Source organism: Plectropomus leopardus, chromosome 10 (genome assembly GCF_026936395.1).
Source record: "Plectropomus leopardus strain MGB_pleo_1.0 chromosome 10, ASM2693639v1, whole genome shotgun sequence".
Lineage (NCBI taxonomy): Eukaryota > Metazoa > Chordata > Actinopteri > Perciformes > Serranidae > Plectropomus > Plectropomus leopardus.
Genome location: NC_142185.1, coordinates 35,390,125 through 35,409,082, shown reverse-complemented (window position 1 = coordinate 35,409,082; position 18,958 = coordinate 35,390,125). Strand labels below are relative to the sequence as shown.

At 40.5% G+C, this 18,958-nt stretch overlaps 1 long non-coding RNA gene across 1 annotated transcript; it reads right to left on the bottom strand.

Moving 5' to 3' along the window:
* Nucleotides 1–346: 346 nt before the first annotated feature.
* LOC148188601 (uncharacterized) lies at nucleotides 347–18,346 on the bottom strand. Its single transcript, XR_015777733.1, has 5 exons — nucleotides 18,213–18,346; nucleotides 14,136–14,221; nucleotides 4,256–9,367; nucleotides 3,805–4,006; nucleotides 347–1,617 (listed from the first exon to the last, which is right to left on the bottom strand). It is a non-coding gene; the product is annotated as an uncharacterized LOC148188601 (long non-coding RNA).
* Between the last annotated feature and the right edge of the window lie 612 nt (nucleotides 18,347–18,958).

Sequence of the window (18,958 nt, the reverse complement as noted above, 5' to 3'; positions counted from 1 at the left end):
GTAACGCAGCGGGATCTTTGAATGACAGCTGGCTCCTCACCAACTCGGCACTTTATTAACCCACCAACACCACTTCCCTGCGGTGTCCGCCTCCCTCCCTCTCTATGTGTCTCAGTGCTGATCTGCCTCTAAATTTTTGGATTTCTTGGCTGACAAAGTGCTGCAAAACAGGCAGGATATTTTCTTGGACTGTGGGTGCATCTATTTGCTGTCTCCATGTCCAAAGACTCAAAAATAGTAAGCAAACCTTAGGGACTGTTCTTTATTTATCAGAGGAGCTGGCTGGATTTTTTTTTCATCCCATGTATTGTGTCAGAAATTTGAAAATCAAATGGTAATTTCTGTTTTTGACAGTTTCTGGTTTTGATAAATGGTGTGATTTTGGTGATTTGTAATTTGGCGGGGCACAGGTTTGGAAACCATGTTTGCTTCACAGATCAAAAATTTTAAAAGAAAAAAACAAAGATCTTGAAGGTCTCTGACCAAAAGCTTGCACAGTAAACATGATTTTTGTATGTACTATTTTTTTACAGTTGAAAAAAAACAACCATCTTTAAAGGAATAAAAAATTAACAAAAAAATAAAAACTTTAATTACCAAAAATTTAAAAAAAAAAAAAAAACGTTAAGAAAATACCCCCCCCCCAAAAAAAGAATAAATCACCTAAAATTAAAAAAAAAAAAAAAAAAGATTTTAAAGAAAACATGCCTTCCAAATCCACGTGCCAACATCTTTAAAAAAAATACAAAACCATTTCAAGTTGTATGCCCGTCCTTTAAATAAAAAAAGTCCCTCCGCAGTGCTTGCAGTATTTGAACCATCCTCTCCCCTCTCATCAATAACAAACAGCCCCTAATAAGGATAAAAAGCCCTGGATCTAATAATATGTCCACACTTATACTCCACTAAATGCACTCAGCTTAATTCCACCACTTTTAACAAAAACACAGACTATTTTTCCAACAATAGTCAACACATTTCAAATGATAGCACTTCTACTCAGTACTAATTACTAACAACTACTAATGTTTTTAGCATCATAATTCATCATTAAAGTTTGAAAAAAAGTCTTTCAGGGTAAATAAGGTGCCGGAGTGCATAAAAACAACCACCAAAATAGAGCTTGTTCATCAAAAAGGAGGATCCCCTCAGACCTCCCAACAGAAGTTCGGGCTAAACGCTCAATGTCCTCAAATCCTAGAAACACCCGTAGGCGGGACGTTCACTCCCTCTCAGTAAACTCATACGTGCTACAACACACTGAAATAGAAATCAAACGTCTCTTACCTTCTGTGCTCATTAATCAACCACTCAACAAAGCCGGGACTTATGTAACTTCTGTAGCAACAGGGTCTATTTCCAGAGGTGGAGGGAGACAGGAGGGAGCGACCCTTCCTCGCCCGGCAGCAGGTGTGGCTGAAGTATGTCAGAGGCACCCCTCCGTCTGCTGACCACCAGGGGTCAAAGGTCACTGGCTGTGGTCAGATACACTTCCATACTGGTTCCACGGTGGCAGTGCAGCAGGTGCAGACAGACGTAGGACCGTGATCAAATGACCCTGATTTATGTACTTGGAGATTTAGTGCAGCATTTTAATGTTTCAGGAAGTTTGGGTTCCTGCAAGACACAGATTGAAAAAAGAAAAGTCAAAATCAGGGCAAAAAGAGGACGAGATATCCTGACTTTAGTGCCTAGTATGAGCCAAGTAACCAACAATGCTGGTTTCCCATAATGCAACTCAGTGGTTCTGTCTGGTCAATGTATCGTCATACAATGGTTTGTGTGAATTAGCGCCTCAAAAATAAGGTCACGTCCTTGATCCTCTTCAGTATTACACGCATTCATATTGCTCTGTGCGACATTAATATGATTTTCTGCTTTCACTGAGTTTATTGTTTTTGACCAACATCAGTTTTAATTATAAATATCAAATATTCATTAATGTTTTTAATGCTTTAAATGGCAGGTTTTTGTCATGATGCCACTATGGTGAAAGTAAATAAGAAAATAATTTTTATGATACGATATGCAGAATAGATTTTTTTATATGATCGCAGCCTGGAATATGTCAATGATTAGCAGCAACATTGATTCTGACAGTGAACCTTGTGAAGATAGCATGTATTTTCTCCCTATGTTAAATAAAAAAAAGACATCATCAGGTGGAAAATAGTCAAAATGACTAATGCCAATGCAAAAGAAATAACACAGATGAGACCCAGAAATACGACTGCAGGTTTTTATGCTTTGATGGCTGTGGGATCAAAAATTTCAGTTTGAATTGAGCATTTTTTGACCTTTATAGTGTGAATGTAACAGTTTAGTTTCCACAGTGTATTTTAAAAATACTTTAGGAGCTGAGCTGGAAATTCACATATTAAACAAAAATACACAATCTTGCCAAAATGTATGCTATATGCATGAACACAGCCAAAATTATCAAAAAATTAAGAATGAAAAACACGTAAAATTCACCAAACTCCTCCAAGAGCCACTAAAGACATTGCACAACAGTTTTCCCAGGCTTGGCGGCACTTCAGTGGAGTGACCCTTTGTGCAGATCTTTGGCCGCTAACTGTGTGTAAAGAGAGACATCAGCCCCCTCCTTTTCTTCGGACAATTACAGATTGCGTCTGAACTGATTTGTTCTGCAGCCTTTGATTTTATTTCCTATGAAGTCTCATGTTTGAAGTGCTCAAATGAGACCTCAGCCCACAATCTGAGAGTCCCTTCACAGCTGATCACAGTGTGTGGACGCAGCCAGCGTACCAGCAGTGCATGCCAGACTGTGTTACTCTGATGGCAGGAAGCTGGCATGGAGACACCCGTCTCCGTGTTGTTTCTTCACTGCAGTTGGCAGAGGGACGCTGTGGGACGCTGTGGGCACTGTCCCTCTATGAGTCTACCTATCTGCACTGTTCTGCACCATGGATCAGCTGGCACCGATCTGGTGTTGACACAACACATGATCCCCTGAGGGCAGCGGGTGGGATGCCCTCTCTTCTAAAACAACTTTCCCACTTGGCAGAGGGGGGCATCTTTTTGGCAGCACGGGTCAGTCCTGTATACGTGTTGGCTTTGCCAGTGGACAGTCCGCATATATACGCGAAGGACTGGAAGTGTGGGAAAATCAGAGAGATGAGCGATAAGCAAACACAGTAGGGCAGTGATATTTATTATTTATATTTATGGGGGCCAAATCTGGTCCCCAATATGGTGCCAGTTGCCCCCCCGCACCACATCCCTTTTCTAATTCATAACAAAAATATAGTGATTCACACAGGGAATTGTTTTGTACTTTTAGCATACATAAGAGCTTGAAATGTGCTAAAATCGGAAAAAGATCCTAAAATTCAAGAAACACCTAAATTCCTAGAAACAACCCAAAATTCAAGACACATTCTAATATCCTTAAAATGTCCCGAAGTCCTAGAAATATCCCCAAATCTGAACAACATCCTAAAATCTATAAAAGAAGAAATGCACGATGATCCTAGAGGATCCTCAAAATATCCCAAAGTTCTAAAAATGCCCTAAAATCCTGGAAACGTCCTAACATCCTAAATTCTTAGAAATGTACGATAATCCTAGAAACGTCTTACGATCCTCGAAACCACCTAAAATCCTAGAAACGTGTACAGGGCTGCTGCGACTGGCCCCTTTCCTCCTGTCAATTTGCAAATTGGCCCCTTAGCAAAGCATGTTGAGTGTCCCTGCAGTAAGAAGAAGGGATTAGGAGCCTTTATATATAGAAAGTTAAGGTGAATGAAGGAAAAGATGGACGAAGAAAGACAAACACTTAACCCCGCAGCCATGCGTCAGTCTTCACATGAAGACGGATTCCTCTGGGAGGCCCCTCCGAACTGCTGAAGTGGTCGCTCTATGAATAGTCTGGGCAGAGACACACAGATGTGTGTCCACATCACAAAGAGACAGAAATACACGCAGCCAAATATCAGGTTCAGCTTTCCATCGGGTCTTCATCACTGGTGTCCAGATGTCCCCGCTGCAGAGCAAAGACAGGGGGACATTAATGAGTGTGCAAGTGTTCATGGTGGGCTCTTCAAACGTGTGCACATGGTGATATTTGTTGCAACGTTTGCAGTTTATACTGTGTGTGCAAACAAGTGTGTGAGGCAGAGTGGTGTGTGTGTTTGTAGATGTGTGTGAGCATGTCTGCGCCTGTCTGCCATGTTTACGTATGTGTGTGTGTGTGTGTGTGTGTGTGTGTGTGTGTGTTTGCCTTCCTGCTCACCTTGTTGTTTGCACTGTTGCCCCGCTGAAGGATTTGAGGATTGAGAGCTAAAAAATGCTGCATTATCAGAGTGTTTACTGCTGTTCAGGCGCTGAGCAGCCATGTTGAATGTTGATCTCGGGGGTTGGCGACGTTTCTCCGAGTTTCCGAGTAGGAAGTCCGACCTCGGAGGGGGGTTTGAGTTGAAATTTCCGACTAGGAACTCGGAGCCACATGGGTTAGAAGACACCACAAACATAACAAACAAGATCAATAACACAATGAGAGTGAAAGAACAAACATAACCCCCCCCATACACGTCAAACAAAGTCCACATCAAAAAAATAACCCAAAATACTGTCATATCACCACACACACACACACACACACACACACACACACGCACACACACACACACACACACACACACACACAAAGCCAACAAATGCACAAATGGACTTGCAACCAGCAGCTCACGGATTTGGATTTTTCACGGATTTGAATTAAACTGGTTAAAGCTTTTTCAGTTTTGCAGTCAGAGAAATGGTTCAAAAAGATTGTTTTAAGTATGACAGTCTAGTTATTCTTCATACGTTGAATTTTCAAGGATTTTCAAGATCAAAGTCAGATGGCAGAAGGCTTCATTGAGGCAGTTTTGAAAGGAGGAGGGCGATTCCTCAGTGGAAACTAACATAATTGTGTACAGATCTAACATTTTTTAAAAAATATAAAAATTATTTATATGAGCAGCAGCCTGCACAAAGGACCTAAACATATTTCTGGGTAAAAATGCGGTACAGTGTGTCCTAAAACCCGGACATGACTTAGACTTTTAGCACCTCCTCTTCCTCGTCTCAAAGTCAGTAGAGTTTTTTTAATGGCTTTCTGTTTCTGAAAGTAAGTTCAGGGTTAATACAAGATTACGAGACTTTCACATTTTGTTCTACGACATAAAACACCCTTACATAAACTTTGAGGCTTGAAGTGTCTTTAAAAAAGTCGTTTTTCACCAGACTACACTATACCATCAGGCCAAACACAGCTTCACAGCCTGGTTATGGTGGCATGAGCCTGACTTTATCTTATTACTTCTGTCAACTGATTTAATGCTTCAGAAAATTACAAAAGTGGTGCTCATTTGTGAAGATGGTCTTGCTGCATAAAACCTGCAAGTATCATAAACGCTTGTTTGTTAACCATTTTAATTCAGATCTTATTTTCTGCAATAATCCAATCGAAAAATCCCATAGGCTTTTTGACAAAGGAACCAGGGCGACGCAACTTCCGATTTTTCCTACACATAAACGTCCTCCCCGCAGCGCTCCATGACGAGCTTTCAGCATCATGACAGATGACTCTAATGAGGTTTAACAGGCTGTAATGGAGGTAATTATTATTGCCTCTCTGACCTCATGCAGTCCCCGAAATTGCACATCCATTACAATTTCCATGATCACTATCGGACTGACTTTCTCTGACCTGGCTGACATTATGTGTGACCCCTGCAAACCGATTGTGAAGTATTACCTCAACCTGTGATACTATCTCCGTCTGCAAATGTAAAAACAACACTGGAGGATGAAGTATCGCAAGAAAACTCAACCCGCTTTTCCCGGAGACCACGTCTGCAAACTGACAGGAGGCCAGGGGCCAGTCGCTGCAGCCCCATGCATGTTTCCAGGATTAAAGGACATTTCTAGGATTTTAAAACATTCCTAGGAATTAAGGACATTTCTTGGATTTTAGGACACGTCTGGGATTTGAAGACATTTCTAGGATTTTAGGACATTTCTGTGATCTTTAGGATTTTTCTAGGATTTTAGAACGTTTTTACGAAATTTGGAACATTACAAGGATTTTGGAATACTTCTAGTATTTTTGAACATTTCTGGGATTTTAGAACGTTTCAAGGATTTCAAGAGATTTCCAGGATTTAAGGTTGTCTTACAGGTTTTAGGATATTTCTAGTATTTAGCATGTTTCTAGGATTTTAGAACATCTCTTGGGTTTTAGGAAGTTTTTAAGGATTTTAGGACAATTCTAGGATTTTAAGGCATTTTTAGGATTTGGGGAATTTGATTTTAGGACGTTTCTGGGTTTTTAGTACTTTTCCTGGCTTTGCTGACATTTGGGTCTTCTCTAGGTCCTCTGTTGGGGATCCTCCACTGGCACTTATGATAAACAAGCTCTCTCTCTCTTACAAAAGTACAAAAACAATTCCCAGTGTGAATCACGTTATTTTTATTGTGAATTTGAAAATGGTTTGGGGGACCACCGGGCACCCTCTTGGGGCCAGAACTGCTCGGCCAGCTGTAAGCTGAGAATCAGTGAAGTATTAGATAGTAAATGCTTGTTACTGCTCATAAAGTAAAGACCCCTCCCTGCGTCTGTGTTAATGTCACAACTTATGGGTAAAATTACTTGAACGGATGATGAAATTCAGCCTCATCTCTACCTTGGGAATTAGGTCACACTGTTCCAGAAGGCAGATGCTTTTCACACACACACACACACACACACACACACACACACACACACACACACACACACACACACACACACACACACACACACACACACACACACACACACACACACAGAGTCCAGTTAGTGTGGCCGCTAGGAAGTCTGAACAATGTGTAGGAGTGTTGGAGCTGACAGTGCGCTGGATTTGAACACAGCGCTCAGCAGCAGGTGCTGGATGGTTTTCTAAAGACTCGTTCCTTCAGGGAAAAACGTCACATGAGACTTTTTGGCTTGTTTAGTAACTAGGAAATAAAATTAAATGTGTGCATTGAGAACAGAAAACGGTATCTACTGCTGGTAAATTCACACACACATTCATATATTGTGGCTGAGGCTACCGAACAAGGTGCCATCTGCATTCACACAGGCACATGATAAGGTGTAGAAAAAACCCATCACATTCAGACAGGAAGCGAACACTGGACTCGTGCATGAAAGTCCAGGGTTTGTTATCCACCGCATCATCTGTCCTTTAAGGACCTTTGTGCTCCTTACAGTTACTAGCAGCATTTCAAACTGACGCCACCCAGCAGTACATCATGTGGACGAGACAGATTAAACCTGGCTGCATCATCTGCATGTCATGCTGTCACGGCAGGTACCGTGCAGTCGTCCGGTGGCGTTTACTAACACAATGAATAGCTCTGTCCGGCTGCATTCTCAGCTGACGCCGTCCAGCAATTTATCCTGCAGATGCTAAACATCAAGAAAATGTCCTCAAAACTAATTTTTAGCTAAATGTCTTGTCAACTTTAAGTAGATAAGAAGCACTGCAAGGATTAAAAAAACTAAAACTATATAATACTGGAACTGCGCTTTAAGCATTTGGTTCCCTTATTGCATTATTTTTTTGCCAGCCAAAACATTGTAGTTGAAAGAAACTAAAGCAGTTTTCTCAGGCCTCAAACACACAAGAGAACTGGTGTCGATCCAAGTGTTAAGGGGCTCTAATTTGTTGCAATTTGTGGGACATTTCTTGCCAAGTTGGTCATTTTTTCCCCATTAAATCAAACCAGTCTGCTCAGGTTTCTAAGTGTAAAATATCTTATGAAAGGCATCCAAACGCAGCACAAAAAAGTGATGTTCACATTTCAAAGGGTTAAAACAGAAATGCCCCAAAACAGGATGTTAAGGCATGAAGGGACACCAGTGTCCCAGTTTCTCCCTGTATAAACCCGTCCAGTTTGGCACAGCAGAGCTCAGAGGAAGTCCAGGCTGAGCTGAGCGCAGTTTGGGGAGGCAGCTGTGTCTGAACTCTGGCTGCAAACTGGAGGGCTCGCAGCCCAGTGATGTCACCACCTCCCCTCACGAAATCCACGCCAACATCTTCCCTTTTCATGTCCCATCTGCATCATCTGCTACAGACACGTGGACAACCTGCTACATACTAGAGTGCTGAGACAAAGACCAAATCATATGTTGCTTGACTGGTAAAGTTCATTTAAGTTCATGTTTTGCTTAAATGCTGTTTTTCACTCGTATCTGTGACAGGAGTCCCTGTAGAGAGTTTCTTTTATCAGTATTTCAGAAAACTGAAATCTCTGCTTAATAGTCGCTTTGGCATCTTTCGTGGCTGTATGATACGCCTCTGAGCGGTGTGAGGACGCGGCCGAACAGAAGCTGTCTGACAGCGCTCGCCGCGGCAGCATGACACACGGATCAGCAGCATCAGCTAACATGGCAAACTTGCTTATTTTCAGGTAATTTTCTTGTGAATCTTTTGCTAATTTTATGTAAAAAATAAACCTGTTGTTGCTTTGTTCTTAAGTTTTGAAAGAAATCAAACCAATTTGTTAAAGTTAATAGACAGTAGAGTAAAACATGGAGGTGATGGAGAGGGACAGAAAGACAAATAAAGCATCGTATGATTTCTAATGCATTAGTCAGAACAATGTTGGACCAAAGATAACAAAGAAAAGACCATTTCACAGATATATTTCGCATTTAGGAGCAGCCTGAGCAAATACACAGTCACTGTAAGCTTTGCTAAATCAAAACCAGATCATCTCGATTCTTTGTGAATCATGCAGGACGTCGACGTGGCCGAGTGACCGGCGCTCAGGCAGACTCTGAGTCAGAGCGTTGGGGCCATTAGTATGAAGGGAAAGTGACCTGATATTTCCAAACTGATGATGAGTCACTGGAGTGTTGCACATTTGATGCATGTGGTAACCCCAAGAGGAACTGCAGGAGCGGTGCTGACTGCATTCAGTGTGTTCGTTAACTCGGCAGACAAAAAACGTGCACGTTCGAGACATTTTACAATTCTAACAAACAGAAATCATCGAAAAGGAAACATCACAGAAAACAACACGCTCTGACAATTTCTTTTTTGAAGTTGTTGAGAAACAAAAAGTGCAATTATCTGCTTTGCAAAACAAATAGCTTCCTCTTTGTGTGTGTGTGTGTGTGTGTGTGTGTGTGTGTGTGTGTGTGTGTGTGTGTGTGTGTGTGTGTGTGTGTGTGTGTAGCACCAGGCAGATCCCAGATGGCTGGGTGCTGTCATGGTCCTCCTTCCTCTTGTCGTTCGGGGCTGTCTGGCTCACATCTGTTGCTCTCTTCATTTCCTCTCAGTGATCCTTCTGTTTTTCTGCATCTTAATTGCTCCTAAAAAACAGATTCATAATGGACATTATTCAACACACATCCCTCTGTATCTGCATCTCTGTGCTTCCAGGTCATGTTTTGATTCTGAAGTATCCTTTAACCCTTTGAAACCTAGAGCGACATCACTTTTACAAGTATTAAACCTGTGAAATCTGGGCAAATTGGTTTGATTTCTTTCAAAAACATGGGGAAAAGGTAGTAATAAATGTTCCACAAATTGCAGGAAAGAAATAGATTTAGAAAATTAGAAAAATTTCTAGGAGATTTTACGTCAAAATCACTGCAAAAGCGTCAATAATAAAGAAGAAAGGTGGATATAATCTCAGATCTTAGAGTGTCCTTAAACACCTCGTATAACTTTCATCACAATGTTCAAGCCACTTTTTTTTCTCTGCACTGAAAAAAAAATGTACTATAGAAAATCATTGGTCATGATGAGCTAACAATAAATAATAAACATTTGTTGTGCATAAAATGCCATTCAATATCCAGTTTTCCCAAATGCATTATCATTAAATATTAACCCGCAGCTGCTGTGTAAATCTTACGACATTTGGGTGAGTAAACATTATTTTAGCAGACAAAGGCCATTGTTAATAATTAAGTCTCAGCAGATGCCGCCTCCTGTCGTCCCTCCTCCTGCTTTCACTTCTCCTCCCATCCTCCTGTTGGATCTCTCCATCCGTCCGTCTCTTTCTTCCCCTCCTCCACCCTGCTGAGCTCTTCTCCTCCACCCTCTTCCTTTATCTCCACAAGTCTCCCTTTCTCAGCTTAACCCGTCCCTGTCTATTGTCTTTTCTGTCTTCTCTCCTGTTTCTCACCCTCAACACGACCTCTGGCAGTTTGAAGGAGCGTGTGTTTCTTCTTTTCTTGTTTTTTTTCGGCCCCTCCCGCCGTGCAGCCCGCCCTGTGGCCAGGTTAGAGAGGTGGGTCAGGGTTTAGCTCTGGGGCCAGCAGCAGCACCCTGTCATTAAGGCTGAGTTTACACGTGACCTGGCTCTTCATGGGAACTGGACCCTGAGGGGGGAAACCTCACCTTAACTCACCTGACTGAGGGTGAGAACTTTCTGCAAAACTGCAAACGTTTTTCTCAGCTTAACTGTTTTACACACATGCAAATTCGTGTAATAAAAAGCGTCTAGACCGGGGGTCTTCAACTCAAATTCAAAGGGGTCCAGTTGCTAAAATTTCCTCCCAGTAAAGGTCTGAACCTCATACCTAAAATCTGAGTCACGATTAATTGAACATTTTCTACCTCATTTTTGCTTTAGCTTTTTTTGTGGTGCGTTTTTTGCCCTCATAGTTCGCTGACACAGTTTTGGGGTGTAATAATAGATTTTTTATTATTTATTAAAATTTCCAGCATTATATAAAGAAAAGCTCCATCTTAAACAAATTTCAGGTAAATTTAAGCACATTGTTCTGATAATAGGCCAACCTCTCCTGACTGCAGGACAAATGTGTTTCAGACACTTTGGTGTTTGTCTCACTGCGCTGCTGTCGGACCATCAGCTGTTTGATCCGCGATGATAAAATGCTGTGGCTGTCAAACACTCAGCTGTTTCACAGCCAAATTCTTCACTTTTTCACATGATTGTTTAACACTTCTGCCCTTATTATGTTTTGGCGTGAGATTTTCCTCGGTGTCCTGAGAGCGTGAGGCAGCCCAGTGTGTGGGAGTTGGCAGCCGTGGTGGGGAAAAGGTTAACAGTATTTTTGAATAACTAATACCCAACATGGGCAAGATTATGTTGGATTTTAGGACTTTTTAAGATTTTAGGGACATTTATAGGAAATTTCCAGGATTTTAAGAGTTTTCTTTAATTTTTTAAAATTTGTAAGATTTTAGAACATCTGCAGGATTTCAGGACATTTCTAGAGTTGTAAGATGTGTCTGGGGTTTTAGGACTTTTCTAGAGTTTTAGGACATTTTTAAGATTTCAGGACATTTCAAGGTTTTTAAGTGGTTTAGGATTTTAGGGACATTTCTAGGATTACTGCTGTTGGATTAACTATTCTTTAAAAAGATAGCATATTTAAAGGTGCCGTATGCAACCCTAGTCAAACATCATAAGGTCATTAAACACTAACACTTGATGACTGACAATATAATAATTACCTGGAAATGAGACTGAACAAATATCTCCCTCTTGAATGCATACTGAACCTTTCAGAGAGAAACAGGACAATATTCACACGATCACTGATAAACTACAAACAAAGTTTTGGATGACATCAGTAATTTAAACAGAGAGGTGAGCAGTTTCTTCAAAGCACTTGTGTCAACGCTTTGCATTTACCTAAAGAGTTACAGCTGAAAGTGCCTCCTGAGGGCAAAGTCTCCTGTTGAGCCTAAAGGACACTGTTTCATTTTCAGCTGAGCCTGCAGGGCATAACCGAAATCACTCCGCATAATGACGGGCAAATACAGGCAGTGAGGACAAACCAAACACTGTCCTCTTCTTTGACAAAGGACACGAGTGTTTAAGGTCCTTTGTTTCGGGCCCACGCTTGTTTTGTGTGTGTGAGTGTGAGTGTGTGTGCTTTAACAGAAAATAATGGGGAAAATAAGATTGAGTTTGATGGATACTTCCACAGCTCCGTCCATTGCTGCCCAGATTTATGTTTTTGCCATTTTACGAGTCAATAAATTAGAGCAGGATGGGCTTTTTTAAAAGTGCATAAACTAGCGTTTAAATCATCCTGTTTGATCTGTGTGTGTGTGTGTGTGTGTGTGTGTGTGTGTGTGTGTGTGTGTGTGTGTACAGTAGGTGTGTGACCCAGCGCTCCCCATCATTCATAAATCACACCCTACATGCAAAAGTCTGTTAGCCAGGATTTGTCTCTAAATGCATCAGATTTCCTCCAGCATTCGCACTTTTCATCATCTGAATCTTTTTTCAGCGGAAGGACGATAAATTACTGTCAAATTAAAATATTTCATCGCCCCTCCTGTAAAAGAACTGACATCTCTATCTGTCATCCTGTCCTCCCTCAGCACAAATAATGAGACAGAGAAAGTTCAAGAAGAGGCTTTAACAAGACACTGCATGCTTCCCGTCCTCTCTGAACTCTACTCAACATATTTTTCATGAACAGTGAATTACGTCGAGAAGAGCTGAACTGAAGGGGACTGACTCCTCATGAAGCACACTGGCAGCAGCACTGCTGACTGTTAACCTGGTGAAAACACCCACTTTATGCAAATCTGTTCTTAAAATATACGTTATTTTGTTATAGGAGTTAAAACTTTCAATCACAGTCCCAAATCTATGTTGTAAAGACCGACAGAAATCCTTTAAATTTTTTAATTAGCATTTTTCATCGCTTGCGTTCTGCTGTACATTTTTAAAATGTTGATTTTATGCATTTTATTTTCTCTATTTTTATGCTTATTTTATTAACAATGTCATTGGGTTGTATCTTATTTTTATTCTATTCTATATCTTTATTCTTATTTTTTATGCATTCTGTGCACTCAGTTTTTGTCCTTATTTTATCTTACTTTTACTAGTATTATCATGTGGATTTTATCTATTTGAAGATACATTGTATATATAATTTATTCTGATTTTATTTTATTTTTACATGCAGGTTTTATTATGTCTTTTTGTCTTTTATGTGTTTTAATGTGAAGCACTTGGTGCCTTTAATTTCCTTCTTGTAAAGCACGTTGGGCTGCATTTCTTGTATGAAAGGTATTATACAAATAAAGTTTCTGATTATTATTATGACTTATATATATATATATATCTTTATCTTTCCTGTCTCTATCTTTTTATTGTATTTTTTACTTGATACATCTGACGTATGTTTTAACAATCAACTATAAGACTATCACAAAAAATATCCTCCATTTTTTTGTCATTGAGTCCTGCAAGAAAAAAACTTTCATACCATCAATCAGTCCATCTAATCTTATCAGTTTTTTTTACAGCATTTATCAGGTTTGATGGATTGATTGTTTGAATTGTAAACAGGGTTAAGAGGGCTTAAATCAGGCGCGTCATCAGGTAAACTTACAGCAGGTATCCCTGCGCTGCAGAGATGTAAATGCTGTAGCTGAGTCAGACCAAGCCAGCACAAGTGCACAGCACGGACCTGATGCTGTATTCCTTTTACTGCAGCATAAAAACAGTGCGGTGGTAAGAGGCATCCAGCAGGCAGAAAAACAGAAGCTGCTCCGGCCGTCAGCTGGCAGCGAAGAAAAGCTCCTTCAGAGAGGCATTTCCTGACTGTTGAGCTAATTAGGCCCATCGAGCCTCAGACACACAGGAATAACTCCAGCTAACTGCGGATACGCTAATTAGACTCGTTAGTGCTCCTTTTTTTTTTTTATGTTTTGCTCTCTCTTTGTGCAGGTCGCCAACATTTATTTAGTAACAGGAAATCCATATCAGGGTTTCCAGCCCATTAGGCAGCAAAATCATATCAGCGACTATTATTAGATGAGAAGAAATCATCATTTGGGCCACGACGTTTCGGGAGGGACACTGGGAGAGAAAAACATCTTTCCAAAACACGTCCGATTCCTGGCGTCAGTGGAGTAAAGGTCAGGCACACACACACACACACACACACACACACACACACACACACACACACACACACACACACACACACACACACACACAAAAGCCTCTGCTGCTGCTGTGTTGCCGTTGAGAGGGGTATGGGGTGCGGGGTAAACTGTATGTTGTTTTCTTTTTCAGGGACACATCAGGATAAAAAGGTTCAGATAAACGGATTAAAAGGAGAACAAATCCACCTGTCAGAGTCTGCGTGCATCATTCGTCATCATTAAGGTCATTACTGCTCCTCTCCTCGGGGTGGTTTTTGGGGATCAGCTCCACCCTTTGGGAGAAAGAAAAGAAAAGCAGATGAAGTACGAATACAATTAAAAACACACAAAGACGGCACACAGACTGAGGGAGGCAGTTTGCTGGTGGCATCGCTCGTCTCGTCTTCACTCAGGACGCAGAGGGAGAATTCGTTTCCACTGGTCTGGACGAGCAGCAGGATTTGAGGACATTGGGGACTGAGCCTGGACCTCGATATGGGAGTCTGTGGAGATTCTCCTCTATATGATGCTTTTTATGCACTCTGACCCTTTTTTACCCTGATTTTTTTTCATCTGTAATTTTTTGTATGTTGGCCTATGGGTTCGAAAGTTTTTTCAAAACATTTTGGCTATTATTCTTTTATAACTCTTGGGAAGTTTTTTTTTCTTTAAAACTATTTGGTGTGGGGTTTTTTTTCCTTTATGCATTTTTGATGACTTTTTTTTTGGTAAAAAATTTTGACAGTTTTTTCCCTCAAAACATTTTGGCAACACCCTGGACCTCTGTAGGGGGGTCTGAGGAGATTGTCCTTTGGCATGAGCAAGCTCTGTTTGATGCTTTCTATGCACTTTGACCCTTTTTTTTTTAACCCTTTAAACATTATGATGATTTTTTTCTTCAAAATTTATGGGCGATTTTTTTTTTAATTAAAAAAAATTTGATGTTTTTTCTGTAAGTAGTTTGACAGATTGCTTTTTTTTATTTAAGCATTTTCAGTGATTTTTTTTTCTATTATTTATTTTTCTTTAAACATTTGTGGTGTTTTTTTTTTTTTGTTTGTTTTGTTTTGGGGTTGTTGTTTTTTGATGTTTTTTAAAAGAAAATATGCCTTCCAAACTCACAAGCTCAACAAAATAGAAATTAAAATTTCACCAATCATCACAGCCAAAAACTGTGAAAGCTTAACTTATCGAAATTATCATTGGATTATCAAATTTCTGATGGTCCTTGAACACATCATATGAGATGAACACTTCATGCATTTTCCAGAGTCACTCAGGGAGGCTCACAAAACAAACAGCACCCCCCCTCTGAGCAGTAACTTAGGCTCAGTCTTATTTTTAAAACTGCATATAAACATTTTTAGATCCGGGGCTATTTATAAAACATTCAGACGCCCAGGCCTAATGACGCCGCTGACAAACAGCATTATCACATATCGCCTCAGAAATACACTGGAATGACAGAGAGAGAGAGAGAGATGGGGGTGGTTAAAGGTCTTGCCAGACCAGCTTGGTTTGACGTGTTGGTGTTAGAGAAAGAAGCAGGAAGGAAAGAATGAGGGACAGAGAGGGAGGAGAGGGAAACGGGAGAAATCTGCTAAACAAATCAGCACAGCGTCTGTTGCATACACACACGGACTCCAAAACACACCAATAACACACTCACATCACCACACAGGGAGCAGAGCAACTTACAAACACAAGTGAAAAACAAAAGAAAGAGTTTCTGCTGTCAGTCACAGCCTGTAGCCGTGACAACGGGTCTCGGGCCAGATGTGTACGCACAGTCAGCAAGTATGCAACATATCGTCATGTGACTGTGAGCTGGCCTGGCCTGCTCTCAGCTGCTGCACCTTTGAGGAGTGAAATGCACACAAAGTTTGACCCAAAACAAACTCTGCCGCCTTCAACAAGCACAAAGGAACATATGGAGAGAAAAAAGTCTCAGTGCTGATGACAAAAACATGTTTCAAAACATGCCAAACACTGTGAAAGAATGTAAAACTATTTTACTACTAAATACAAAACACGTCAGTATTTAACACACACACACACACACACACACACACACACACACACACACACACACACACACACATCTCAGTGGCACTCAGCTGGTTTAAAAGGTATTTATCAGACCGATCTCACTTTGTTCATTTTCATGATGAATCCTCCATCTGTGCCTAAGTTGGTTACGGAGTTCCACAAGGCTCTGTACTCGGACCACTTCTATTCACTTTATATATCCTTTCCTTATGCAACAATATTAGAAATCACTCCGTAAACTTTCACTGTTATGCAGATGGAAATTATATCTAACAATCAATCCAGGAGAAACTGATCAGTTATGTAATTACAAGCATGCCTTATGGACATAAAGACCTGGATGAGACACATTTTCCTGATGTTAAATTCAGATAAGTTCTTGTTCCTGGCCCAAAACATGGCATCGCCTTGGCCTCCAGCGCCACCGTAAGGAACCTGGGGGTAATATTTGATCAAGATTTGTCCTTTAAATCCAAAAAACAAAAACTTCAAGGACTGCATTCTTTCACCTCTGTAACATTGCAGAAATTAGGCATATCTGTCTCAAAAATATGCAGAAAAATTGGTCCACACATTTGTTACTCCGAGGCTGGATTATTGTAATTCCTTATAGTCCGAATGCTACAATAAGTTGACTGGGAAGATGCTTTCTGATATTGTATAAAAAAGCCTTCCAAGTCAAGCCTGATTCAGTTTGTAGTTGTTAGTTTTATGTTTGTTGACTGACTTGATTAGATTTTGCTTCAACAGTAAAAAGAGGCAGAGTACAACCTCAGCAGTGCAGAGGAGGTCAAAGAATCTATTATAGCTCTGTTGCTTCCCCCATGACTCCAGGCGTGTCCTCTCTGCTCAAAAACACTTGGCCCCGTCAGAGGGGAGGTCTCCCTGCCTGCCCCATAAATCAACATGTGTGGAAGACACACGCATACCCACATACGTGTGGAAAACAGGGCAGAAAAACTACCCAAAGCTTTTTTTTCACCCTTTGAAACCTGGAGTGACATCACTTTTCTTCTTTCACAAGTATTCAAACCTTTGAACCTCTGAGCAAATTAGTGCAATTTCTCTCAGAAACAAAAAAGGCAATATGCAACTTGATAAGAATTGTTATACAATTTGCAAGAAATAAGCAGATTTAGTTATTTTTTTAAAGGAAAAATGTCCAGGGGAAAAAGAAAAAAGCTATGGAGAAATTAAATTTATAATTGTTAGAATTACATATTTAATATTAGGAAACAGAATTATTATGAAGCGGGAGTTGGGTTTCGGGGGTTAGGGTTAGTTTTTTGCTCTTGTTTGCCTTGTTTTTAACTCTTTTCTGAAGTAATTTTCAGGTAATTTTCTTGTACTTTTTTTTTTTTTTTTTTTTTTACAAATTTCTTGTAAATCTTCAGGTCATTTCTTCTATTGTTGCTCATTACTTTCTTCATACTCAGGTTTCAAAGGGTTAAATTAGACATATTTTCAGTGTCAGAAACTGAGGAGCTGTCTTTTAAATTAAGGTTTGTTTTTTAAGGTTTGTTTTTTATCTCCTACATAGGCCTTCATGTAGGAGAGAGATTAGATTTTGGGATCATACTGAATCACCAAAGGTAAAAAAAACACCATATCACATGTTTGTGCAGCGTAACTAACAACTCTACAGTCACAAGCTCACAAACAAAAGATTGTTTACCAGTAGTCAAGGACAACAGCATTATCATATCTGCTGAGAGCTGACCACAGCGACGTTCTGCCAAAACCACATCCTCTGCATGATGTAAGACTCATCACAGGACTGTAAGAAAGCAGCGAGCATCTGAGTGGGAAGTATTAGTAATGGAGGATCCACTGTCTCTGATGTGTCGTTTCGCAGAGAGTGCAGCGGTGGATGACGGGCAGGACTGTTAGGCTTTAGAGACATCGACAGTTTTGTCATATCACACTGTGTTTCACTGTTAATTTTATTTCATTTTTCCAGTAATTTGTATCAGTATGCCCTGAGTGGAGGATTTGTGGAGGCAGACATGCAGAGACTTTAAATGGGACTCTGTGGCGGCAAGTAAGCTGCTAAGTGGTGAGAAAAATGACCATGCCAGCACCGAGTGGAAAGGTTTCCCGTCCTCGTGTCTCACTTTTCATTAGGTTGATATTACATGCATGCACACGCACACGTCCAGCTATCTGGATCTGAGTTAGCCATCTGGATTGGCTTTCATCGTTACAAATGTTGCACTTGAGCCGGGGTGGGCTTACCTGAGTTATTCAATAACGAAGCGCATGGTCCCTGCTGATGAAATGACTTTTCCAGTGAGGCTGTACGTGTTAATCCGCTGAAACTTTAACTACCTGGCAATGACAGAGAGAAACACAGAGTGAGAGTGAGTGTGTATGTGAGTGTGGGTGGGTGTGTGTGTATGTGAGTGTGTGTGTGTGTGTGTGTGTGTGTGTGTGTGTGTGTGTGTGTGTGTGTGTGTGCCATGACAGCAAAGACTCCCTCTAAACTGCAACACTTATTAGTAAAAATCATAGAGTACATAAAATAATGGACGCAGACTCCCTGACGTCACCTACTGGTTTGTGGTCTCATGTTTTTTAGCCTCGAGTTTGGCATTTTAGTCTTCGCTATCTTGTTTTTTTGGATAGTGAGGTGCCTTTACAGCTATGGTTAACTGTAATAATGCAAATACTCATTTTTGCTCGCAAAAACAACTCAAAAGTCAGGCTTAAACCATTTTAAACAAAATTTACTTACCGGAAAAAACTGAATGTCTGACTCCTCAGAGGGCCAACCAAACACTAATCAGGATTTTTTTTTTAAGGTGACTAAAACTTTTATGAAATGACCCTTTATTCAGTTGACTTCATACATGCAGAAACATGGGAGCCAATGTTGATCGAGGGTAATAAACATTATATTAATTCAGATATTGCATGCCATTTCACAAGTAATAGTCCACATAGACTGACCTAGATTAGTTATAAAAGTTTTTTATTGGCAT